Source organism: Lycium barbarum, chromosome 12, assembly GCF_019175385.1.
Source record: "Lycium barbarum isolate Lr01 chromosome 12, ASM1917538v2, whole genome shotgun sequence".
Lineage (NCBI taxonomy): Eukaryota > Viridiplantae > Streptophyta > Magnoliopsida > Solanales > Solanaceae > Lycium > Lycium barbarum.
In genome coordinates this window covers 43,302,903-43,330,148 of record NC_083348.1, presented here as the reverse complement: position 1 = coordinate 43,330,148, position 27,246 = coordinate 43,302,903, and the positions used below count along the sequence as shown (strand labels likewise).

The 27,246-nt window shown below is 39.0% G+C and overlaps 1 long non-coding RNA gene and 2 pseudogenes across 1 annotated transcript; 1 reads left to right on the top strand and 2 right to left on the bottom strand.

The window, feature by feature from the left end:
* Positions 1-10,365: 10,365 nt before the first annotated feature.
* On the bottom strand, positions 10,366-16,596 carry LOC132622769 (uncharacterized). Its single transcript, XR_009575992.1, has 2 exons — positions 16,443-16,596; positions 10,366-10,655 (listed from the first exon to the last, which is right to left on the bottom strand). It is a non-coding gene; the product is annotated as an uncharacterized LOC132622769 (long non-coding RNA).
* Positions 16,597-22,299: 5,703 nt separating this feature from the next.
* On the top strand, positions 22,300-24,806 carry LOC132623813 (DNA-directed RNA polymerase subunit beta-like; annotated as a pseudogene).
* A 56-nt stretch (positions 24,807-24,862) lies between these two features.
* LOC132624237 (DNA-directed RNA polymerase subunit beta-like) lies at positions 24,863-26,608 on the bottom strand (annotated as a pseudogene).
* Between the last annotated feature and the right edge of the window lie 638 nt (positions 26,609-27,246).

Genomic DNA, 27,246 nt, shown 5'->3' with positions numbered 1-27,246 from the left:
CTGCTTGTTTCGATTATGGTTCCGTTTTCTGTATCTTATGCTTTACATACTCAGTACATATTCCGTACTGACCCATTTTTTTCGGGGGCTGTGTTTCATGCCACGCAGGTACCCACAGATGAATAGAAGATTTGTTAGAAGATGTTTCAGCAGGGTTGTCGAGCTCCATTTGCTTCTGGAGCGTTGCCGAGTCAGAGTATATGTATGTTTTGATTTCCGGATTGATGTTAGAGACTTTGCAGACAGCGTTGTGGGTATTGGTTGTCAGTCTGTAAGCGGCTTCATCAACCGATATGTCGTTATGTGTTATTTAATAAATTTTGTATGATTACAGATTTTGTTAAATTTTAAGAGCGATAAAGGAAAGATTTCGAAAGCTTAACACATATTTTACCTTTATTTGATTTTTAGAGTCCGAAGAAATTATGTGTGTAATAAGAATCTGTGGGTTCGCTCGGCTCCGGATATGGGGTCGGGTGCTCATCAAACCCTAGGGATATTAGGGTGTGACAACTTTCTTTGTCGCCGATGAATAAGATGTTGCTTCTACCCACTTGGTGAAGTAGTCTATGGCGACCAATATGAAGCGGTGTTTTTTTGTTATGCGGCTCGCTCTATTGGTCCTATGACATCCATGCCCCAAGCGGCGAATGGCCAAGGTGACGTCATAGTATTCAGTTCTGTCGGAGGGGCCTTTATCAAGTCTCCATGAAACTGACACTTATGGCATTTCTTGACGAATTTGCTACAGTCATTCTCCATGGTCATCCAGTAATAATCCGTTCTTATGATTTTCTTCGCTAGCACAAACCCATTCATGTGAGGTCCGCAGGTTCCAGCATGCACTTCTTCAATCAATTTCGTAGCTTCGACAGAGTCAACACATATAAGCAATCCCAAATCTGGCAGGATCAATGTATCTACTGTCGGGATGCTGAATCATGGATGCTATTGTTGCCAATGCATCAGCAAACTCATTCTGGGTTCTTGGTATGTGTTTGAACTTGACTTCTTGGAACCGATCTGCCAATCTTTGCACAAGTCCAACATACGGTATAATCTTTTCGTTCTTAATGGCCCACTCTCCTCGAACCTGATGGATTAGCAAATCCGAGTTGCCGATTACCTGAAATTCTTTCACATCCATGTCGAGGGATAAATGTAGACCCAAGATACATGCTTCGTATTCAGCCATGTTGTTGGTGCAACTGAAGCTCAACTTGGCTTCCACTGGATAATATTAGCCCGAATCTGGAACCAAGACGGCTCCGATTCCTGATCCTTTAAAGTTGACCGCTCCATCAAAGTATACTTTCCATCCTGACTCAACTTCACTTTCTTCGCCTTCAATTATCATTATTTCTTCATCCGGGAAGTAAGTCCATAAGGGTACAGGATTGTCATCTACTAGACTTCCCGCCAGTAAATCTACCAGTGCTTTCCCTTTAACCGCTTTCTGCGCGACGGACTGAATGTCGAACCCGCTTAACAACATTTTCCATTTGGCCAACTTCCCTATGGGCATAGGCTAGTGAAAGATGTACCTTAGTGGATCCATTCTTGAGATCAAATGGGTCGTGTACACAGCCATATAATGTCTCAACTTCTGAGATACCTAGGTTAGAGCGTAACACGTCTTTTCCACCAAGGAATATCTGGATTCGCAGGGTGTGAACTTCTTACTGATGTAATAGATAGCTCTCTCTTTCTTGCCTGTTTCTTCATTTTGTGCCAAGATGCATCCAAAAGCATTTCTGATACTGACATGTATAGCAGCAAAGGAATTCCTGGCCTTGGCGGGACCAAAACGGGTGGATTCGACAGGTATCTCTTGATTGTGTTGAAGGCTTTCTAACAATCCTCTGTCTATTTAGTTGGAGCATCTTTCTTAAGGAGCTTGAGGATTGGCTCTATGATAACTGTGGACTGAGCGATGAAGCGTCCGATTTAATTCAACCTTCCTAAGAAACTCATGACATCTTTCTTCGTTCTTGGCGGTGGTAGTTCTTGGATTGATTTGATCTTAGTGGGATCTAACTCAATACCACGACGACTAACTACGAACCCTAGTAATTTTCCAGCAGGCACTCCAAATGCACATTTTGAAGGATTCAACTTCAAATCGTACTTGCGAAGTCTGTTAAAGAATCTTCTTAAATGTTCGAGGTGGTCCTCACCCACTCGGGATTTGATAACGACGTCATTCACATACACCTCAATCTCTCTATGTATCATATCATGAAATATGGCGGTCATCGCCCTGATGTAAGTAGTGCCGACATTCTTGAGTCTAAAGGGCATTACCTGGTAATGATACACTCCCCATGGTGTGATGAACGCCGTCTTTTGAGCATCCTCTTCATCTATCAGTATCTGATGATAGCCCGCGTAGCAATCCACAAAAGATTGCACCTCATGCTTGGCGCATTTATCAATGAGCATATGAATGTTCGGGAGTGGGAAATTATCCTTTGGGCTAGTGCGGTTAAGATCACGATAATCCACACAGATCCTTATTTTCCCATCTTTCTTTGGTACCGGGACTATGTTTGCCAATCATATCGGGTACGGTGTCACCTCAATAACCCCTGACTAAATCTGTTTTTCTACTTCTTTTTTTAATTCGAATGCTGACATCAGGCTTAGGCTGCCTGATTTTCTAATTTACCTGGGCAAATCCTTCAAGGATCGGCAACTTATGGGCAACAATGTTCATACTCAAACCCGGCATATCGGCGTATGACCAAGCGAATATATCTTCATACTCTTTCAGCAGACTCTGATACCCTTCTTTCTCAGCTTATGTCAAGTGCACACTTATTCTAGTTTCTCGTAAACCAACTCTTCATTTCCTAGATTAACTGCTTCTGTTTCCTGTAGGTTTGGCGTTGGTCTGTTTTCGTATTCTTCTTTGACATCTATCAACCCTTCCGATTCAGTTATCCCTTCTTCTTGATCGTCATTTTGTTCGTCGTCCTTTTTACTTGTTTCGTAACATGTCATGACATTATTTGTGGCTTCTGTATTATTACTGTAAAACAAAATAACACGGTTATTAATCATGTAAAAGGAATTTTAATTACGTGTATATATATATATATATATATATAGGTATAGTAAAACGATTTTGTCTTTATTATAAACTTTGAGGCGTTTTCATTGAAATTTAAAAAGAGTGATACAAACTGTGGTCCTGACTCGGAATGGAACATCGAGCCATTTCCATTATTAAACAACACGTAAATAAAAAACATGAAAAGGCGATAAGTCGGGCCTCAAAGCTGACTTTCGCCGTTTTTCAAAAAATCAACATTTTTTCTACTGCAGAGTGAACAATGGGGAAGAAGTCCATCCGCTTGTTGTCTCTCCTGGTTCGGCATGGCGAATCTCTAATGCTTCAAAGAATTCTTCAATGATGGTTGTGCATTCTTCTTCCCAAAACAACGTCCTTAAACCCTCTTCTGGATCCTCGCTGTTGTGACCCAATGGGCTTGCTGTGAAGGACGTGTATAGATGAGGGAACGACTTTCTCATTTCAACAGGACCTCTGGGTCCATATTCTGCTTTTCCTTCTTCTGCCTCACATGGCTCGTATCAAACCCCAAATCGATATTTCCCATTTTTTATACTCATTGGTTCTTTGATTCCTTGTAAGTTCTTTCCCAGACCTTTCCCGAGCTCAAAGCCACTCCTTAACATAGTTGTAGCAACCATTTTGTAGACCAGTGGCATAGGGGTATCTTCCCCAACGGCGACTAAATCCGCAAAGGAACTCCCTTTCATAGTTATCATTTTGTCAAAGCAGTCCGCTTCTTGGTACCGTATGAATGCGGCTACCAACTTAGCTTTAGTCATAGGTGGTTGCATACACGCCGCTTCATCTCTTCAGCGACTGGCATATTCTCGGTAGGTTTCAGTCGATTTCTGAAGGATTTTCTCCAATGAGAAGCGATCAGGCACATTTTCCTCATTGAAGCAGAATCTTTCCATAAATGAACTTTCCATTTCTTCCCATGTTTTCCATCGGCTAATGTCTTGAGAGAAAAACCATTCCATAGCTGTTCCTGACAGACTTCGACTAAACAACCTCATCAGCAAGGTTTCATTTCCGCCATTTCCAACCAACTGGTCGCAGTAAGCCCTCAAGTGGGCCCTAGGATTGCCTGACCCATTGAAGTGATCAAATTTGGGAATTTTGAAGCTTTCTGGCAGACCCAGGTCTAGATGTATGCACAAATCAGAGTATCTTAACCCCTCTTTCGTTTTAGAGCCATGTTCCAGCTCAACAATTTTCTTCCCTATCTCCTTCTCGATCTTGTCTATTCTTGCTTCAAAGAACATTTCCACGTTTTTTAAATTCTGGTGAAGAGTCAATATGGGTGACATGGTCTTGAAAAGTGACATTTGGTTGCACGGGGTGAATCACAGGAATTCCTGTTGCTCGAGGGGCTTGATGAGCATTTGCATTTGTAGCGTGAGTAGGTGTTTGAAAAGCTGGGGTTTGGTGGGAGGAATTCCCCACATGGGTGGTATTTCGATGTAGTGGAGTCTGAAAAGCAGCCCCAGTCTGGGTTTGCGAGAAATGGTCAGGAATTGGTAAATCCAAATTTGGGAAAGTGGGTGGAGGTCTCCTAGCCTCAGCATAAGTAGTGTTTTCTTTTTCGGCCCTCAGGCGGTCCGCTTCCTCTCTAGCTTCAGCTAATTGCCTCATCAGCAGGCTAACAGCCTCTTCCAAAGGCATTCTAGCTATGCCAGTTGTTGGGGTACCTTCGACTAAAGCAGTTTTGTTCGGTAGTGGAGTTTCAGGCATGTTTTTTTCTTGAGTGCTTAAGGATGCTGTAGCAGCTTTTGATCGGTGACTTGTGCCAGCGAATCATAGCACATAGAATCATACATTTTATTTCAACTCTTGATTGATTCACATCTAAGGGTATTTCAGTCTTTGTATATTTTTGGGAATATTGATTTCTTTGGTAAGTGGTTTGTATGGTTGATTTGCTTCTACCCATCCTATACTAAGGGGGATTTAGATTTTTATTATAAAAGGACTGAGTCTTAATAGACTGCCTACGTATCCCACCAAAGGGAAATCAGGTCCATCCGTAGTTCAGGCATACACAGAAAAGGTTTTTTCCTATGCTACCCAAGACTTAGTTTTTCTACCCTGACCAGGCCTTAAGTAGGCTTCCCACGTATCCCCAACGAAACATCAGGTTGGCGTGGTTCCGTTTACATAAAAAGGGAAAGGGATACTCTATCTTATTGAAAGTAGTAAAGGGATACTTATTTTTTTCCACCCAACAGTACTAAGCAAGCCTTCATTGTCTTTTTCAACTTCATCTTCTATCTCGGTCTTCCCGCGACAATCCAAACATGGCTTTCATTCATGAGGCGTTCCAATTCAAGCTTGAAATTCACACATTCTTCAATGTCGTGGCCAGGGCGGCCATGGTGATACAGGCAAACCCTTTCTTTTGGGGATCCTGAGCGACCCTGATAGGTTTGTGGCACTGCTCTTATCTTCTTCACACTACATAGTAGAGAGTGAATCCTGGCGTATGACTTTTCGAATTTGGAAAAGTCACTTCTCAAGAACCTAACCATTGATATTCTTTCTGGATGATTCCTTCCTTGGTCATGAGTCAAGAGAGAGTAGGGTCCCCATAGTTGGCTAATTCTCCCTTGGTCAATCCATTAGATAAGCTTCCTTTCCAATGCTCCACACTAATTGGCGGTATGTCCTGACTAACTTCGGTGGTAGAGGCATTTCCGGTAAATCATAGAAGGAGCGCATGGTGGCAACAGATTTGGGTTTTGTGCGTACACTCCAAAGCTCCCTAAAGTCTCCAGGAGTTCTTGTTTAGACAACTCTATTGGCATACCCCAATTGTCCGATCTTGTGCCCTTGAAAACAATTGTGCATGAAACTGGAGGATCTTCGAGCTGTGATTCGCGCGGGTTTTCATAGACTTTCAAATTGGGGATAAGTAGTTCGTCGTCTCCATATGGTATGGGGTCAAGCCCTTCTTGTTGACTGAGTGGGACATAACTCCCAAGTGGTGCTTCTGGTGTCTTTCTTTGCTTCACCCGATTGGTAGGGTGTTGCTTCTTTCATTTTCTCATTGGCTATCTTAGTGGTTTGGACGGCTTATTTCATTCTAGCAGTGGCTAGAGCCATTCTATCATCCCATTGTCGGTTTTTCTCACTTGTCGTTTCCATGTCCTCATCGTCACTAACTAGGTTGACGTAAGAAGAAGTCGCACTCATGCTGTCTGGAGTCTTCATTTCCTATTAGCAAATCAACCTTTTAAAAGTGGGGGTAAATTTGTTTTTGGTTTTTCTCTTGGGTAGTGACCGGAATGTAGACCAATCAAGAGTTTTCAACAATATATATGATTTTCACACAAAGCAGTTTTGTCAAATAAGCATTTAGACAATATATAATTCGCTTTCCTATACCTTATTGCTCCAAGGCTACTAGCGTATGAAGCAAAATTGTACCATATGTAAAACAAATGTATTGTTCCCAAAAAAAATAAAATCCCAGTGCTTTTCATTAATAGTATTCTTTTCAAGTGGGATTACAAGACTTTTTTAAAGTAAATGCAATAATCAGAAACAGTCTGCTCCACAGACAGAAACCTGCTCTCTATTATCTCGTGCCTTCTTGGCCCTTCGAAGGGCGGACTAAATGGATACATGGGCTGGCATCAATGCTGTCCCAATCCACTGACCCCTCTAATCGTCAGTCAATGATGTCCCCGTATCTATAGCTTCCTTAACAAAAGCGTCAAGCCATTCCAACCTCTTTAATGAAGCATCTGCCTCGTCTGTCAAACTCTCAATTATCTTTTGATCATATTCTATCTTTGCTTGATGATCCATTTCTCTTCCTTCTATTCGTCGTTTCATTCTTCTAACGTGATTGCGTTTGCGACTTCTCTATCCTCGGGAAATTTGTACAGATATGGCCCTAGAGTGGCAGTACCAGCTAACTCATCTCTAAGCCACTCGTAGTAATTTTCATCATGACTTGGTTTGTTTGGATCCTTATCCAACTCATCTTCCCTTATCACATTCTTCCAATCTTTCTGACCATCTTTCATACCTTCGATATGACCTTCTTCATAATGTCGTATAAACACTCCTATATTACCCGCATTCGGAATAACCTGTCTCATACCAAATTGTCTAAGTACTCTCAATGGTGTGTAGGGTCTGATTGCCCTAATGCCCATAAGCGGTAGATATGGACACCTAGAAGTAGTAATAATGGGGATGATGTCAAAATACCCCATTGGACTAAGAGGTTACAACCTTAGAAGTAGTAATAATGGTCGCGGCATTTTCCCAAAGCTCGGTATATATCTGATAGGATAATGAGGATGATGTCAAAATATTTAGTAAGCCCATTCGTTGTAACTCCCCTAAGGACAACATGGGTAACAAAGACAACCCGGGTGTCAATAGCTAGGGAGGCATTTAGTGGAAATACCATGGTCCCTAATAGACAGGTGATAACGGCTAGTGTTTGGTTAGCTTCCCAGGACTGGAGTGAGGAAAACTCAAGGATGTGGTTCTCGTACCCTTGTTTAGATAAATACCTCCCATATAACTCTCTAAAGGCTATAGTGGGTCCTTGTGCCCCATCTGCTTTGTTGACAGCAAACATGTCTTTGATTTCTTTTGGGGTAGGTTTGTGAGGGATAAGGATATTTTGAGCTAATTTCTTTTTTGACCTGTTAGCACTTCCTACGCTTTCCAGAACATCTCCAATCTCTTCTAAAGTGGGAGTCATCTCCATTTTCCCGAATCTGAACACCATTTTATCGTTGTCCCAATAACCAGTAATAATCCCTAATAAGCCCAGATCCCCAGTCATATCCATCAATGAAGGTAGATGCCCTATACAACCCTTTATCTCTTTCTTCTAATCATTAGTCAAATCTTCCCACCACATCACCAAACCTGGTGGCGGACCCATAACCATATCAAACTGTACATCTGGAGACATCTGCAATACAGAACACTGTTAGTTCCCCGCCTCCAAGAACAGTAATTTATTTCACACATGGCACAATAATGCTTCCAAATAGCAGATAGTGGGATGCAGTGCCTTCAGGTTTTTACACCATCTGAACACAGTAAGGTGTCTTTCCTGTCCGATTCAGGTAGGTCTGAGATACCCAAACCGGTCTATGGTTAACATGTGTTATATCAGTGAGGATTTGGTTTCGCTCTACACTAATTATTCTAGAGTGGTTTTTCAAGCAAATGACATAGGTTACCCAAGGGGACAAGCTGGGGGTGGGCTCTCTAAGGCTGTGGGATGATCGCATGCCCACTCGACCTTAGAGACCTCCAAAGAATATAACAAAAGGTTTAGTGAAGGATGACCACAGCTCATCCCACGACGTCATCCTTTAGAAAAATGTAAAACAAATGCCAAGAGTGGCGGAGTATGCATGCATGAATGATAGTTATATTTTGCGAAAATTTAAACACATAAATAATTTATATCACTTAAATAATTTATATCATACAAACACACAAATTATTGGAACTCTTATGGTTAGAACCTTAAATTGTCCCCAGCAGAGTCGCCATCTGTGGCGGTTCTATTTTTTCCGATTAGTATTAGCACTTGCCTCATTTAAAAAGGAAAGTGTCCCGGGGAAGTACGGTTGTCAATCATACTGGGAAAAAGGGAAAAATATACTTCTACGTGAATGGTGCTCTAAATGGACTTATTTTAGAGTCGCCACCTAATTTTTAGGAAATTAGGAAAAGCAGTTCGAAAAGAGTTCATCCAAAACGGTTAAATTTTAAAAGAATCCTAATCTAACCAAAGTATGGGTAAGGGTTCTGGTGATCCCCCGGGGAAGGTGTTAGGCACCCCGGTATTAAGGATCCGTAAAATACGGTTGACCTACGGGTTCTATTAGTATGCCTTTGTAAATATAAATTGATTGTGATAAAAACAGTCAGTTTTTTATTTCATATTTTCGCAATAGAAATTAGTCATTTATGAAAAATGTACCACGTTTCAAGAATTAAAAGTGGTAAAATTTTACCCAAAATTGGGCGTTTAGGGTGTCGGACTAGAACACTTAGGCCAATACCTGAAGGCTCTTAGCCTAAGTAGGACTCTACGTAAGTCCAACCAAAAATAGTTTTGGAAAAAATGTCTTAGAGTATAGGAAAATAGTTTTTAGGAAAATAATTTAGGTATACTATATAGTCCATAATATTCTACATATATATATATATATATATATATATATATATATATATATATATATATATATATATATATAGACCATTTTTTACTCTATCTTTTGCCAAGTTTTAGTCAAATTTTATTTTTTATCCTAAGCTAAAATAATCATAATTAGTCTCACAAATTGTGTGCAAATCAGTCCATATGTCCAAGTCCATAGGTTTTCATAAATGTTCAAATCAGTCCCAAATTTTACAAAGTCGGCAGTTTTGGTCCTTTAATCAAATCAGTCCCATTTATATTAATGCCTTACATCTATGTCTCAATTTTGTTGCAAATTCATTTTTTAGCGACTTTAAAATACGACAATCTCATAAGGGTTCCAATTGGCACAATAATTAGGCAAGTAACAATTTAAAGCACATAATTTAAATGGAGATAGAGAGATTGGGCCGACCAAGCCCAAGAAGAAGTTATTTATGCAATCGGGTTCATCTTAAATCCAACGTATGCTTCATTTTGCTCCAAGGTAGAGGTTGACTCGATCTAGATTCGTTAGTGGGCCCCATTGGGACCCACCAACGGGTTTGAATGGGCAAAGATACAACCGGGTATACGTGATATTAGTATGTATTCATGAATTAAACTAGGTATAAAAATGGAAATTACAATAATTATTACACAAGCAAATAAATAAATAAATCACAATCTGTTTGGACTGATCCATCTTAACAATGCAAAATGACGGTAAATGATCAAAAATGGTCCAAATGGAAAAAAGGCCCAAAGCAATAGTAATGACAGACCGAGTATAGTAACACATGTGTCAGGCCCAAATATCAGGCCCAAGTCCTTATTTTTCCTCAAGTTTTCTAAGTGCCTAACTGTGATATGCACAATATACAACTGATATATCACCCAAATTTCATCTCAAATTTTCTAACTGTTAAGCTATAATATACACAGTATACCATCGATATACTAAGATTGTCACGACCCAACTAGAGGGCCATGAAGGGTACCCGGAGCTAACCTACCGAGTACCTCTAAACATACATCTCATAATCATTTCTAGGTGCGCCATAAGCTAGCTCATATGCATCATACTCTGTAAGGACATGTATCACAAGATAATGGCACGTCGTTATGTAATCATCAACAACCATGCCCATAAACATAAGCCAACAAGGCTGTCAAAATACTATACATCAACATGTACTGATAAGACTACGGAATATCTAAATACATGTGTCAGTCTACGAGCCTCTATATATAGAGAATACATGCATCCATAAGGACGGGGCAGGACTCTGCCGTGCCCAAATCTATACACAAAAGAGAAGTACTAATAAGCTGCAGCTCCGGGACAACTGGAGCCTTTCTGAAACTCTGCTGATAAAGCCTCCTAAGGATCAGGTTCGTCTACCTGTCTACCTGCGGGCATGAACGCAACATCCACAAGAAAAGACGTCAGTACGAATAATGTATTGAGTATATAAGGGATGAAAATAACATAAGAAGAAATATGGAACATAACATGAGAAAAACTTAACCTGTACATCTGATTGCCTCGTAAGGCGGAAATCATGCATGCATGCCTATATGCATGTCTGGCCATATAGGCACGGTGTTATTATCATATCCATAGCCGCCCACCGAAGTGGTGCCTGCCCGGACAAATAGGCACGGTGTAATCATACATAAACATAAGCATGCATGAGAGCCCAATCAAAAGCTATAACTCTATCGAAATGATGTAAGGTTGGTAACCTCCAATTTATATTATGGAACAATCATCATCGTTATATCTCACCTTGAAGGGACAATTATCATAAGGTGAGACCAACAACAATGAATGAAATCAAGAAAATCATGGAATAGACTCAGTAAATCTCATAATAGCATTAAAATCATAAGCTTTGGAAATTTCTAGAATTAGGATCATCATCATCATCATCATAAAAACATACTTATCTTTAGCGTCATAAGAAACTCTCAGAATCATGAATCTCTAGCTTGTAGGAATAAGGATATTATGGAAAACATGTATGGGTTCAAAAGAAAGGAATCATGCCTTTAGAAAGAAAGGGACTAGCCTTAACATACCTGATTGATCTCCTACTACTTAACGCTTATTCTCCCGAGCTCGTAATTTTACATTCAAGAGAAATCATACTATGGTTAGATTTATCGTCATATGCCTATCTCAAGTTTTTAAATTAAACTCCTTTAGAATCTGCCAAAATTCGGGCAGCATCTCCCCTGTTTATATCCCTAGCCTGAAATCACAATACCAACAACTAACATAACAAAAACAACTCTAACGTCAACAACATCATCATCCATACCAAAATATTCCATAAAACATCCTACACGATGTTTATCCAATTTCTCAACCAACAACTTTGTTATACAATCATTTAATAACTCTACCTCCGTAAATAAACCTAAATCAATATCAATAAGGAAAGATTCATACCTTACTCCCGCTAGAACCGCAATATCTTCACTTTTCACCCTGAATCCAGGCCAAGATTCACCGCAATACGATATTATAATCGTAACTATATGTTGTCCAGACCTAAATCCCGAGATTATACTTGATTTGGGCTAAAATTTGATGAATGGAAGTTAGGGGAAAATTCCAGAATGTTTAGGAGAGGTTTGGGGTGTTTTGGATGAAAAATGAGGGGGTAAGCCCCCTTTTTATTAAGTTCTAGAGTCGGGTTGCACCGACCTAGAAATTGGTCAGTGCGTTCACGCAGAGTTAATTTATGCCCTGGCAGTCCATCTTAAAACGCTCAAAATGTTTGATTCCGATGTTGGATCGATGCGCGGTTTGTTGCGTTGGAAACTAGACTTCTTAAACTTCAATTTAACCTTTTGTTTCACTTCAAAACTCCTAATATACTAAAATATAGTCTTTCCCCAATTTAGACCAAAATTGTCGTACAAAATCTTACCCAACTTTTCTCCAAAGTTCCGAAAACTTAATCTCCTTGATTCACTTGTTCTCCAATCCTTCCGTGACCTATTACATGAGCATAAACCCTCATAATCATAAGATAATCACATATAATCTCGTATATCTTCGACAATAACCCAGTGTCCACAATTGAACAACTAATACCTAGCAAATCTCAACGTACAGAACTACGAGGTGTAACAAAGATAGAGAGCAAAACCCATAGAAGGCATACCCTCTATACACCTTAATATACACCATATATCTAGCATATACATATCCTCCAATACCAATTTAGATCACACAGGAAACTTCACATCTACCCAGTAATCCCACAACCCCCAAACTCATGTTTTAGCTATTTAAGCAAGGCTAAGTAATCAAGCACGGTTGCTAGGCTAGCTATCACAAAACAAAAATGCCACAGAGGATTCAACAGACACCAAATGAGGAACTAGACAGCTTCAGGAAGTGCAAGGACAGCTCAAGGCAAGACATAACAAGTGTTTTGAGACTTAGAAAATAGCAACAATACAGTTAGGAAGGGACTAATAAGTTCAAGATAACAGACAAGTAACCACAGCAGTAGAGGGATAAAGAAACAGGATAGTACAGAATTGAGAGTGAAAATGACAAAGCATCGGTCACAATTATCATACTCAAGAACCTTAATTCCTAGTCCTTCTCCAGTTGTTAATAAAGACAAGGTGATGCATTATTTAGCAAAGAAATGATTAAACCAAGTGCCAGCAAACCATTTTAACCCATTCCCCTTACCAGAAGTTTCAGAGGTAAATTTCTATGGTCCAAAGTCATTTCATGTCAATTCTATTTCAAGACAAGTCTGAGTATCAAGCAGATGCAGAGTGCAGGTTTTGCAGATGACCTATGGGTTCTCAAATACTAGTTTAAGGCTCACTCATAGGTTAAAAGGTTCAATTAATCACAAAGAGATTGTCTCAGTAAGCAGCCTCATGGGGGGACATTGTCTGGACCTCACAGTGAAAGCATGCACATAGTCTTACTCTCAAAGTTTAAACATAGAGGTCTTTTGCAAGCGTGAGATCAAACAGAGATTGCAAAGGGTCATCAACTGGTCCACAATAAAATGAAGGGAACATGATGCTACTCTAGGTGTAAATATGATTCAAATGCACTCGTATCAAGTCACTAGTGGCATGAAACATCTATAAGAACAGTTATAGGTCCATGGAAATCATAACTAGAAAAAAGGCTAATACTGCCTATCTTTAGGTCAAACAAAAAAGTGTAGAGTAAATTTTAACTCAAACAGGTAGATAAGAGTAGGAATCACATATAGAAGAGCTTAAAAAAGTCTCAGCAAACTACAAGATGGGCAAGTGTTGTACCTGTTTTCCTTAAAAGCCTCTTAGCTTCAATTTTGCATTACACTAAAATCATTTAAGACCCAACTCTCACATTATAACCTCAGATAGGAAGATTTAATCATAAGTTCAGTTTTAAAACTAGGAAACAAGTTAAAATGACAGATAGGATATAAATTTTGTAGCTACAACAGATCCTCAGGTTATAAATCCTACAAGCTTGATTCCAAAATCAACCTAAGGTGGCTTAACAGTTAATCCATTTAAACATGATACAAGGAAGGGTCAAAACATTGTTTTAGTTACAAGTTGGTTCTCCATAATACACTAAAATCTAAATGAAAATATGAAATGCAGATGCAGGTCAGAACAACTGAGAATTCAAACAGGGAAAGGCTCAGCATCTAATCTGAAAACTATATTCAAGGAAAAAGGTACATAATGCCTAATCCAAAGTTAAATGATGATATTGTAAAGCACACATATGGTTCAAAGAATGAGCAGGGATTGGACACATAAGGTGCAGGATCAAGCATAGGAAAGAAGGAAGGACTTAGCTTGTTGTGTCACCTAGTTTCAGATTTCCCTTTAGGTTCAATTTTAGTTTTTCCCTCATATCCCAAACTTCTATTTGGTCTAGCAAGCAAAGGTATTCAAGGCCTATCTAATCAAAACACAACTCACAAAGCACATTATACAATAGCCTGACAAACCACAAGTTTAAGAAGAGAAAGTAGTCATTGCAGGATCACAAACAAACTTCAAAACACTAGCCTAGCCCTATTTCTTTCAGTTTTAAACAAGAAGACAAAGTTCTCTTATTTTCCATAGACTATTTTCCTATAACAGTTCCCAAAAAAAAACAAGTAGTTAACACACTCAAAAGATCAAATAGGACTCAGATTAATCCCAAAATTAACAAGACAAGCTGTAAATCCATCAAGTTCCTTTTTTTGACAAGTTTTTCCAGTTTTTTTTTTGGGGGGGGGGGGGGGGGGGGGGGGCGAGGGGGACTTTGAGTCATGCTTAGCAGTCTCAGAATACACAAGATAAACTAAGAAGTTCATTTTGTTTACTTCTTCTAAAGCTTGAGCAAGATTCAGAGGCTATAATGTGTGTATAAGTGAGGCAAGGCAGTTACAAGAATATACAGGTCCCTTTTATAGGCTCTAACAATAATTTAGTCAAAATGTAGGAAGTTTAGAGGTTCAAGTTTAGAAAAAACAAGCCTAAACACAAATGCACAAGCATACAAAAATTCAAATACCCTTTAATCCAACTCTATGTGAAAAATATGCAGAAACAAACAACACCTTCCTGTTTTGCAGTTAGTTTTTAGCTCAGAATTAATTCAAGAGGATGTAAGATCAGGATATGTAGCATTCTTTTAAAACTCTAAATAAAATATGCACAATCAAGCTAAACAAAAGAAAAAAATTATAGACTTAGGCTCCCTACTTAGACCAGTTTTGATTTGAAGGTTACTTAATCATTTCAAAAGATGTTGACATCCTTTAAGACATCATTTGGACCAAATTTCATCTATTAACCATAAGCACAAGAACACAGTCCCATTTTGAGTTTTCAACACAGTTTTGTCAAAGGACATTTGACAACCATCCATAAACCAAACCTAATACTTACACTTTGTTTAAAAATCATTATGTCTTAGATTAATGACCTAATTTGAACTTAAAACAACTCAACATAGGATCAATAGAACATAGGACCCTTAAACAGTAGCAAAACAACACAACAAATGGGAAAAGTGCCTCAGAACCCTCAACTATGCCAATGTAATAGTAACCAATGATCAAACAAACAAATCTACTTCATTTTAAACCTTCTTTTGATCTTGATACCTACTAGTTAATACTTAAGCAAACCTTTAACCTTCATCATTTTGGTAATATAACACAGTAACTCACTAAAATAGTAACTAAGCAGCTTTTAAACAAACATAAACTACATTAAAACATACAAGTAAACTAGACTCTATGAAACAGTAACTAAATCAACTTTAAACTAACATAAATCAAATTAATACATATAAATAAGCTAAAAACTTGAATGAAACAGGTTAGAAAAAGATATTACCTTTTAGTAGGGCAACCAAAAGATCAAAGGGGAGGGGTTGGATCAACACTTCAATATCAACACCCAAGATTCCTTTTAAAAAAAAATAGTCTTTGCTTTTGAATTTTTTTATAATATCTAGTAGTATATTTTGGATAAAATATGTATAATGTAGGTATATTGTAGTATTTCAGTAATATATCTATATTGTTCTTGGTTTTTCAATAGGATTCTAATAATAAGAATATAAGACTTCTTTTCCTTCTCAGAGAATTTTCCAAAAAAAAGAAGGTCCCCTAAAAATGGCAACAAACCCTTCTATTTATAGCACAGGTTGGGGGGTGAGGATAAAAAATAGAAAATTCTGGATTTTTCCCGAATTTCCCCCCAATACCCAAAACTCCACCAATTCAAATTCAGTAAAAGCCAAATGGATTTCCCACAATTTTGTACTAATTCGTACTGCATCCAATCACAAATAAGCAATAAATCATATAATACAACAAACTGTACCCTAAATGCAAATAAATTATAATAAACCAGCCAAAAAAGGGAATAGGACACCTAGTCATCCAATAAAACAAAAATGTAACGTTTTAACGGTACAAATCGTACCCAAACAGATAAGAAACCCCAAACCTAGTACACGATTTTTGGAAGGGACGTATGGGAAATTACCCTAGGTCCTTCACATTTTATGAGTAGTGCACAAGTTGGCTAGAGGCTCAAGGCCTTGCCCATGGCTACTAAGCACGTGAAAAACTGGAGCAACATCCCAAGCCCTATTCGAGTCAAAATCAAAGATCAAAACAAATGAGTTGTGCGAAAATAAACCTGACAACCATAAGAAAACACGATAGAGGGCAGAAACCCTAAAAAATCCAGCGGACAACAGCCATGAAACACCATTAATTGGACTGGATAGCAAAACCCTAACGCCGTCGCCATTTTTTTCTTGAAAGAGGAGAAGAGGAGTCGGGTGATGAGAAATAAGAGTGGTGGGTGGGAGTTTATTTTTAATAAACGTCCATCCTTTTATTTTTTATACCCCCCCCCCCCCCCCTCCTTAGTTTTTTAAAAGTTTTAAATTAGCCCTCCCCCAATTTAAACCAAATAATGATCAAGTAATATAAATAACATATATAACTCAATAAAATATTTATTTAGACTAATTTGAAAATTTTAAAATTCGCAAATTTAAAATATTAGCTTTAAAACGAGCCTAATATTGATATAGTTCCGGAGGATACTTAAGAATGTGAAAAAATGCGATCAAAATGAGTTGTAATTCATACGTCATCTTGATTAACAATTTACCCGAGCTAGATGAAGCGGGATATGTATTTTATTTTTGAATTATATTTTATGAAAGTAAATAACTCGTAGTTTCTTGTAATTGCTAATTTTTAGGAAAATAATAATTAAACGTCAATCCTTGCAATTTTCTCGGGATTTTTAAATTTTCAAATTTTTAAGGGCATCCTTACTCCGTCTTGGACTCGGGAAATTTGAAAATTAAAATACTCATTTTATGAGGTGAAAATTAGATGTCAACAACATGTATAATGTACCAGCCTCTGCAGGCATAATCTTATAACGTAGCAGCCTCCTGTCAAGACCCAAACCGATGAGCCGTAACGAGTACCCGACTACTACTGATCGAGCACCCCTAAACTCGCATCTGCTCTATATTAGATAACCTGGTGGCCCATCTTTAACTGATGTCTGAGCGATACCGTCCGCTATAGCGTTCGTACAATGAGCTCTACCACAAAGCTTATAAATCATGCATGTAGATACATATCTATAGGCATACATACAAAAGACGACAACAGGGGCCGACTTGGCCACTACACGTACTGTACACAAAACAATAGATAACAGGACTGCACGGCGTTCCAACTGTACACAATTGTCTACAGACCTCTATGGAGTATACCCGTAAAAAAGACAGGACAAGGCCCTGTCATACCCATATATGTACATATCAAAATAGCATACCAAAGGTTTGTAGCTCCGGTCCAAATGGAGCTTGCTGGAGAACAGGAAAGAGGTCCTATAGGTCTAGCTCACTCAGCTGGCTATCTGAACCTGCGGGCATGAACGCAGCGTCCACAAGAAGAGACGTCAGTACGAGTAATGTATCGAGTATGTAAGGCATGAATAATATCATAGTAAGAGACATGAAATATAACATAAAGAAGAGAGATAACTTGTACATCCAATTTCCTCATAAGGCGGATAACATGCATGCTTAGCTTTCTTTGAAAAACATTTCTCATACATGTATACATAAAATAGAATTGTTGCGGAACGTGCAGCCTGATCCAAAAGCATATCATTTTGCCACAGAACGAACGGCCCGATCCATATCAAGCGATTTATGCTCAAGAAAGCGATTTACGTGTCATCGGGCCAGTGTGATCACCTTCAACGGACGCAACAGTGTAGATATTGTTGCATGGGATGTTGTTGCCCTTCCTTGAGGCCATCACGGCAGTTGGCTCCAGAGTCTGCAGATCTGATTTGTGAGAGAAAGAGATGAAGGGCAGAGTTGGTCCCACCGGGCGTGCCAGAAATTTGTTCGTGACAAATTTGGAATATAGAAAATAAATAACTGCAATCACAAAACAAATATGAGCAAAAATCATTTTATTGAGAAATCTTTGAGTACAACTCCAAGTATCCCCTGATTCTTGTCTCCAAGTTGTTCACCTTGATTCGAGGGCTGAAGCAGCGTCTTTCTCTAATGAAGGATGATGTGGACCTCCTCGTGATGTATTTGATATCCGAGAAAGTTGGGCAGCACTTCGGGTTGATCTTGAGGAAGAACTTCTCTTGATCACTTCACCCTTACTAGAGAACTTTGCGAAAGACGATGTAGTCGATGTCTTGATCTCCTTGTGAATCTTCCAAGATGTTATGGAATTTTCAAGATGCCTCCAAAGAGAATATGTAGCCCCTTTATATAGGCATGGATTAGGGTTTTAGGGTAGCCTCCAAGTAATCCTAATGGACCCTTAGGCTTGAAATATGTGGGTGGGCCATTTTGTAGAGGCCCAACCTAGCCCAATGTAATTGGATTTGACTTAAGTCATGCAATCTTGACTTAACTAATTAATCCGGCTTTATTAACCCAAAATGTTGACTTGGGTCAATATGTCTTGAATTTAGAACTTAGTCCAAATTTTGTATGGACTTAATCCCATAAAATTTTGCATGTCTACATTTACCAAACTAGGTAAGCTAGTCATATAGCTTGCTTAGCACAAAGTTTAGCTTGCTTGCTCCTTTAAATTACTCGTAGAGTAAACGAGAGTAGAGGAACGAACGGAGCATCTCTCGTAGCACTGTAAGGCAACAAATTTGTTGCATTGCATAGAGGTCGCTAAGATTGCTGGTAAGAATCGCTATTGCAAGTCTATCGAAGCCTACGCTACTTATTGATTATCAAAAAGCGAACCCCCCGGCCCTTCCCACCTGGGGCTACCCCTACTCTAAGATAAGACGGTTCCCGCCCTCAGGTCAGGGAATAGAGCTAACTGCATCGAAGAAAATAGCAATTCCTAGTCCGAATCCTGGACCTGGTTCACGCTTGAAAGCAGCAATTCTTCTTCCAATTTCGTACATAAAATTGTGTATATAAAGAAGAGTTCGTCCTTCTTCAAAGAGATAAAGTCACGCGGCCCTTCAAGATAGAGGCTTCCGTCATCGTTAGAATCCCGGGGCGGGGCAAATTACATAAAGAAATGAGACTTATTTCAAAGTGGTTCAGGTAGCTCAGCTGGACTGAAAATCCTTGTGTGGTTCGAAAGAGAAGGGGAAGAAGCGGGGTAGAGGAATTGGTCAACTCATCAGGTTCATGACTTGAAGATTGCAGGTTCGAATCCTGTCCCTGCCTAATCAGTGGAACATTGTTCACCGGGATAGAAGGTCAGTCCCAACCCGTCTACAAAATGGGGCTAGTGTTCAGTCTTGGTTGGTTCCACCTCTTTGCAGGGTGATGACACCAGTAGCTATGGAGCATAGATGACCATTTCTGTCACTATTGAATTCCAACTTAGAGCTCCTCTCCTTACAGTCAAGTGGCTTTCACTCCTTCTACTCTAAACTAATGTGTGCCTATTTGGAGCTTTTCACAGTCAAAGTCAAAGGTTTGTTAGGGTTTAGCTGTCCGGCGGCAGACTAGACCCCGAACCTCTGAATAAGCATGCCCTGTCAAATCAGCTGGTATGGCTGGCTATAGCAAGCAACCTCTTTATAGTTCCCGAAGTCGTGTTTGGAGGGGGAGTAGATGTTCAGTTTCCATTGTGAGGATGAGGAATTAGAAGAAAGTCCCTTATTTCCGCCAAAGCGGGAATAGGTTATGAATGAAGGAGAGGTAAATCCTAACCTAGTTTAGGTAGAAAGGATGTCCACGGCATAGGGACTCGCTCCCAAGGGTAGAAATTCTGGATTTGTGCGACTTCCGAGTTGAAGTCGTTTTCCCGAGCATTCTTGGATTGAGGAAAGACCTCAGGTGAACATTCTCGATGAACCAATAAGAGTTGAACCTAATCTCAATTCGAGGTCAACTCCCCAGAGCTGGCTGGAAGCGCCCGCCCCTGACGCCTGAAGCGTTGGAACCTGAAATAGTCTTTTTTCTGGACTTAGCCTTAGAACAGGACCGAGCGGTTCGCTTGGCAACCCGAATATGAAAAATCCGATATTGCGTACCAAGTTACTATGGTTCCCGCACTCCGTCCACCCTCGGTCGCCTCACAGCCAACAAGTCTTGGGGATTCTACGGCATCTTCTGCAAAGAGCGCCAGGCACCTTTGAGTTCACGGGGTGAGGTGATGAGCTTGTTCCCTAGAGGGCAATCAAGCAAGCGATTGTAGGTACGCTAAGTTTATATATTATCTCTTATTATATAAGATAAGCAGATTGGTGCGGAACTAGATCCTCTGCAAGAGTCAGAGTTGTTGTGTAGCCAAGTTTACCTGCCCAATGCCAATGATACGAAGAGCTAGCTTTGCTACCCTGGGGGTCAGAGAAAAGTCTACTTGCTTGCGTCAGCTTTAGGTTTCGGGTTTGCTTGTCGTTTTTGTTTGAACAGAGATTCTTTTAGTGTTCCGTGTACACGGGTACAAGGTCGAAAAGAAAGACAATAAAAAGCATTTTGAATAACAATTGAATAAATTGCAACAATAACTCAGCGCATCAAAAATCAGAGTTACGCTCTTTCCCTTTAGAAAGAGGCTAAATCGGATCGAATCCGAATAAGGGCTTTTTCCGGTATGTAGCTCCACGAGCAAGGAGCGAGAGAACGCAACAAAGTAAACACAATAATGCGAATGAGACTCTCGATTCTTCGATCTATTTTCTTTTGCTATTGTCTACAAATCCACTTACTTTCTAACTTCGGCCTCCATTTGATAGATGGTTTCTCTTTTCTTATTTTCAGTGTGGGAGCTGGATAGGATCATTGGGAAAGTGCTTTGTAAGTGAAGTGAGTTGAATCAAGCAGAGTTGCTTTCAAATTCCGTGGCAGATGCCTAGGTAAAGAGTGCTTTCTCTCTTCTCTTATTCAATTTCTTACGGGTTCATTTCCGAATTTTCTTTGAGACCATTAGGTTTCTCTTAGTCCGTTCCTGTCCAATCTCAGTTGTTTATGGTTGAATAAGGGGCGCCAAATCAACTATTTCATTTGAGGGGTCAGAAAGCCCGTGTTTTTCTACAACGTAATGTTGTAGTAAAATGGTATCAAAACAAGCAGAAAATGGTAAGAAAAAGGCTCACACAACGAACAAATCCGCGTTGGACGGGCCAAGCAAGAAGGAAAGCACAGGTTTAGGGCTCAATCGTTGCAAGCGGGCTGAATCCAAGCGAGAATATGGAGGATTGCACTGAAGCAGCCCCAATCCCGGGGGGAGGCCTAAGCCTTTTAACCAACATATCTTTCTCTTGCTCACGAATGCCGCCAATAGAATATTTTCTTGGCTTGAGAATAGTGAAAATAGTAAAGCGGTTAAACAAAAGTCCTAACCCTAAAGAATCTAGGGGGACTAAGCCATGACTTTAAGAGATTGGAATGGACCTTAGGAATAGCCAACTAATGAAAGAAGAAGTGAGTGCGAACGAACGATGAACTAAAAAACCAAGGCGTAAGGAGGCTGAGAAGAACGAGTCGCAGGCCAAAACAAGGTAAGCGAAAGTAGGGAATAATTTACCTTATTGGTTGACTGACCCTTACCACACAGCAATCAAACTTATGTAATTACCGCTAAATTGACACATATGTTGGCTTGATATGCATGCTTAGGGAAGCAGCTTTATAATAAACTCTTACCTTGAAACTTCCAATTGAGAAAGGGTTATTCCTCGAGCCAACAAGTCGTTCGCTTAGAAAGCGCTAGCTTAGGAAAGATGCAATTTCTCTAAAATACGATACCATCCAATAGAGTTCTAGAAATGTAGATATCATTTTGGTTTTGATATTTTATACAAAATTCTATAACTTAATTAATAAGTCTAAGTAGTAGAAGTCTGTTTCTAGGGATGTTTTATCAATTTCTTTCCATTTGTATCTGTTGAAAATTCCAAGAAATTCCAATTCAATTCCATTTAAGTAGAAAATTCTCTTTCTTCCTCCGTTCATACGTATTTCATACATTCCAGATATGGAGTTGGGTAAAATTTCATGTGATTCGGTAAACAAAATAGAAATGCCATCATTGCTAGATCATTTATCTAATCTATCTAATTAGATGAAGAATGAACCTATAGTGGTATTTTTTGATAAATGGGAAATGAAAAATGCTCGGGGATGGAAATGAGGGAATATCTACAATACCTGGATTTAATCAGATACAATTTGAAGGTTTTGTAGGTTCATTGATCAAGGTTTGACGGAAGAACGTTCGAAGTTTCCAAAAATGGAAGATACAGATCAAGAAATGGAATTTCCATTATTTGTGGAAACATATCAATTGGTCGAACCCTTGATAAAGGAAAGAGATGTTGTGTATGAATCACTCACATATTCTTCTGAATTATATGTATCTGCGGGATTAATTTGGAAAAACAATAGGGATATGCAAGAACAAACAATTTTGATGGGAAACATTCCTCTAATGAATTCCCTGGGAACTTCTATAGTCAATGGAATATATAGAATTATGATCAATCAAATATTGCAAAGTCCCGGTATTTATTACCGATCAGAATTGGACCATAACGGAATTTCGGTCTATACCGGCACCATAATATCAGATTGGGAAGGAAGATCAGAATTCGAAATTGATAGAAAAGCAAGGATATGGGCTCGTGTAAGTAGGAAACGTAAAATCTCTATTCTAGTTCTATCATCAGCTATGGGTTTGAATCTAAGAGAAATTCTAGAGAATGTTTGCTATCCTGAATTTTTTTTGTCTTTTCTGAGTGATAAGGAGAGAAAAAAAATTGGGTCAAAAGAAAATGCCATTTTGGAGTTTTATCAACAATTTGCTTGTGTAGGCGGCGATCCGGTATTTTCTGAATCCTTATGTAAGGAATTACAAAAGAAATTCTTTCAACAAAGATGTGAATTAGGAAGGATTGGTCGACGAAATATGAACCGAAGACTTAACCTTGATATACCCCAGAACAATACATTTTTGTTACCACTAGATATATTGGCAGCCACTGATCATTTGATTGGGCTGAAATTTGGAATAGGTGCACTTGACGATATGAATCATTTGAAAAAGAAACGTATTCATTCTGTAGCAGATCTTTTACAAGATCAATTCGGATTGGCTCTGGTTCGTTTAGAAAATGTGGTTCGGGGGACTATATGTGGAGCAATTCGGCATAAATTGATACCGACACCTCAGAATTTGGTAACCTTAACTCCATTAACAACTACTTATGAATCCTTTTTCGGTTTACAGCCATTATCTCAAGTTTTGGATCGAACTAATCCATTGACACAAATAGTTCATGGGAGAAAATGAAGTTATTTGGGCCCTGGAGGACTGACAGGGCGCACTGCTAGTTTTCGGATACGAGATATCCATCCTAGTCACTATGGACGTATTTTCCCAATTGACACATCTGAAGGAATCAATGTTTGACTTATTGGATCCTTAGCAATTCATGCGAGGATTGGTCATTGGGGATCTCTAAAAAGCCCTTTTTATGAAATTTCTGAGAGGTCAACCGGGGTACGGATGCTTTATTTATCACCAGGTAGAGATGAATACTATATGGTAGTGGCAGGAAATTCTTTAGCCTTAAATCGGGATATTCAAGAAGAACAGGTTGTTCCAGCTCGATACCGTCAAGAATTCTTGACTATTGCATGGGAACAGGTTCATCTTCGAAGTATTTTTCCTTTTCAATATTTTTCTATTAGAGCTTTCCTCATTCCTTTTATCGAACATAATGATGCGAATCAAGCTTTAATGAGTTCTAATATGCAACGTCAAGCAGTTCCTCTTTCTCGCTCCGAGAAATGCATTGTTGGAATTGGGTTGGAACGACAAGCAGCTCTAGATTCGGGGCTCTTGCTATAGCCGAACGCGAGGGAAGGGTCGTTTATACCAATACTGACAAGAGTCTTTTAGCAGGTAATGGAGTTATTCTAAGCATTCCATTAGTTATATATCAACGTTCCAATAAAAATACATGTATGCATCAAAAACTCCAGGTTCCTCGGGGTAAATGCATTAAAAAGGGAGAAATTTAGCGGATGGTGCTGCTACGGTTAGTGGCGAACTTGCTTTGGGGAAAAACGTATTAGTAGCTTATATGCCGTGGGAGGGTTACAATTCTGAGGATGCAGTACTTATTAGCGAGCGTTTGGTATATGAAGATATTTATAATTCTTTTCACATACGGAAATATGAAATTCAGACTCATGTGACAAGCCAAGGCCCTGAAAAAGTAACTAATGTAATACCGCATTTAGAAGCCCATTTACTCCGCAATTTAGACAATGCCCGATTCCCCGACCCATTACTCATTCCTTCCCGACTCGATAGGGATTGCAATCTCGAGAGAGGGAGCAACAATTGACCTCCGACAATAGGTAGATGGGGTGGGCTACGATGGATACAGTGAAATCAATCCTTATTCCGCACTCCCTCTCACCGGCCTGAAACATATATAAATCATGAATTCTTCAGAGCGGGCCGGCAGGCCGGGCGTACGGGGACCGTCGAAGAAGTGCCTCAACGCGCCGCAACTTACTTTGACTCATTTTATGCAATTATGAACTCCATAGAACTTTATCAATTCCAACGCAACTTATCCTTTTGGAGCTGACGTAACAAACTACGCGAGCCTCCCGACGAAGCCAACATAAATCCCATTCGAATAAAAAAAATAAAAGGAAGTTTTATTATTGTGGTATACCAACCACCTGTTCTGGAACTTCCAGTTCCAGTAGAAAAATATTGAAAAGGAAAAATACTTCAAAGATGAACCTGTTCCCATGCAATAGTCAAGAATTCTTGACGGTATCGAGCTGGAACAACCTGTTCTTCCTGAATATCCCGATTTAAGGCTAAAGAATTTCCTGCCGCTACCATATAGTATTCATCTCTACCTGGTGATAAATAAAGCATCCGTACCCCGGTTGACCTCTCAGAAATTTCATAAAAAGGGCTTTCTAGAGATCCCCAATGACCAATCCTCACATGAATTGCTAAGGATCCAATAAGTCCAACATTGATTCCTTCAAATGTGTCAATTGGGCAAATACGTCCATAGTGACTAGGATGTATACCTCGTATCCGAAAACTAGCAGTGCGCCCAGTCAGTCCTCCAGGGCCCAAATTACTTCATTTTCTCCCATGAACTATTTGTGTCAATGGATTAGTTCGATCCAAAACTTGAGATAATGGGTGTAAACTGAAAAAGGATTCATAAGTAGTTGTTAATGGAGTTGAGGTTACCAAATTCTGAGGTGTCAGTATCAATTTATGCCGAATTGCTCCACATATAGTCCCCCGAACCACATTTTCTAAACAAACCAAAGCCAATCCGAATTGATCTTGTAAAAGATCTGCTACAGAACGAATACGTTTCTTTTTCAAATGATTCATATCGTCAAGTGCACCTATTCCAAATTTCAGCCCAATCAAATGATCAGCGACTGCCAATATATCTAGTGGTAACAAAAATGTATTGTTCTGGGGTATATCAAGGTTAAGTCTTCGGTTCATATTTCGTCGACCAATCCTTCCTAATTCACATCTTTGTTGAAAGAATTTCTTTTGTAATTCCTTACATAAGGATTCAGAAAATACCAGATCGCCGCCTACACAAGAAAATTGTTGATAAAACTCCAAAATGACATTTTCTTTTGACCCAATTTTTTTTCTCTCCTTATCACTCAGAAAAGACAAAAAAATTTCAGGATAGCAAACATTCTCTAGAATTTCTCTTAGATTCAAACCCATAGCTGATGATAGAACTAGAATAGAGATTTTTTGTTTCCTACTTACACGAGCCCATATCCTTGCTTTTCTATCAATTTTGAATTCTGATCTTCCTCCCCAATCTAATATTATGGTGCCGGTATAGACCGAAATTCCGTTATGGTCCAATTCTGATCGGTAATAAATACCGGGACTTTGCAATTTTTGATTGATCACAATTCTATATATTCCATTGACTATAGAAGTTCCCAGGGAATTCATTAAAGGAATGTTTCCGATCAAAATTGTTTGTTCTTGCATATCCCTACTGTTTTTCCAAATTAATCCCGCGGATACATATAATTCAGAAGAATATGTGAGTGATTCATACACAGCATCTCTTACCTTTATCAAGGGTTCGACCAATTGATATGTTTCCAAAAATAATGGAAATTCCATTTCTTGATCAGTATCTTCCATTTTTGGAAACATAGAAAGTTCTTCCATCAAACCTTGATCAATGAACCTACAAAATCCTTCAAATTGTATCTGATTAAATCCAGATATTGTAGATATTCCCTTATTTCCATCCCCGATCATTTTTCATTTCCCATTTATCAAAAAATACCACTATATGTTCATTCTTCATCTAATTAGATAGATTAGATAAATGATCTAGCAATGATGGCATTTCTATTTTGTTTACCGAATCACATGAAATTTTACCCAACTCCATATCTGGAATGTATGAAATACGTATGAACGGAGGAAGAAAGAGAATTTTCTACTTAAATGGAATTGGAATTTCTTGGAATTTTCAACAGATACAAATGGAAAGAAATTGATAAAACATCCCTAGAAACAGACTTCTACTACTTAGACTTATTAATTAAGTTATAGAATTTTGTATAGAATATCAAAACCAAAATGATATCTACATTTCTAGAACTCTATAGGACGGTATCGTATTTTATAGAAATGGCATCTTTCCTAAGCTAGCGCTTTCTAAGCGAACGACTTGTTGGCTCGAGGAACAACCCTTTCTCAATTGGAAGTTTCAAGGTAAGAGTTTGTTATAAAGCTGCTTCCCTAAGCATGCATATCAAGCCAACATATGTGTCAATTTAGCGGTAATTACATAAGTTTGATTGTTGTGTGGTAAGGGTCAGTCAACCAATAAGGTAAATTATTCTCTACTTTTGCTTACCTTGTTTTGGCCTGCGACTCGTTCTTCTCAGCCTCCTTACGCCTGG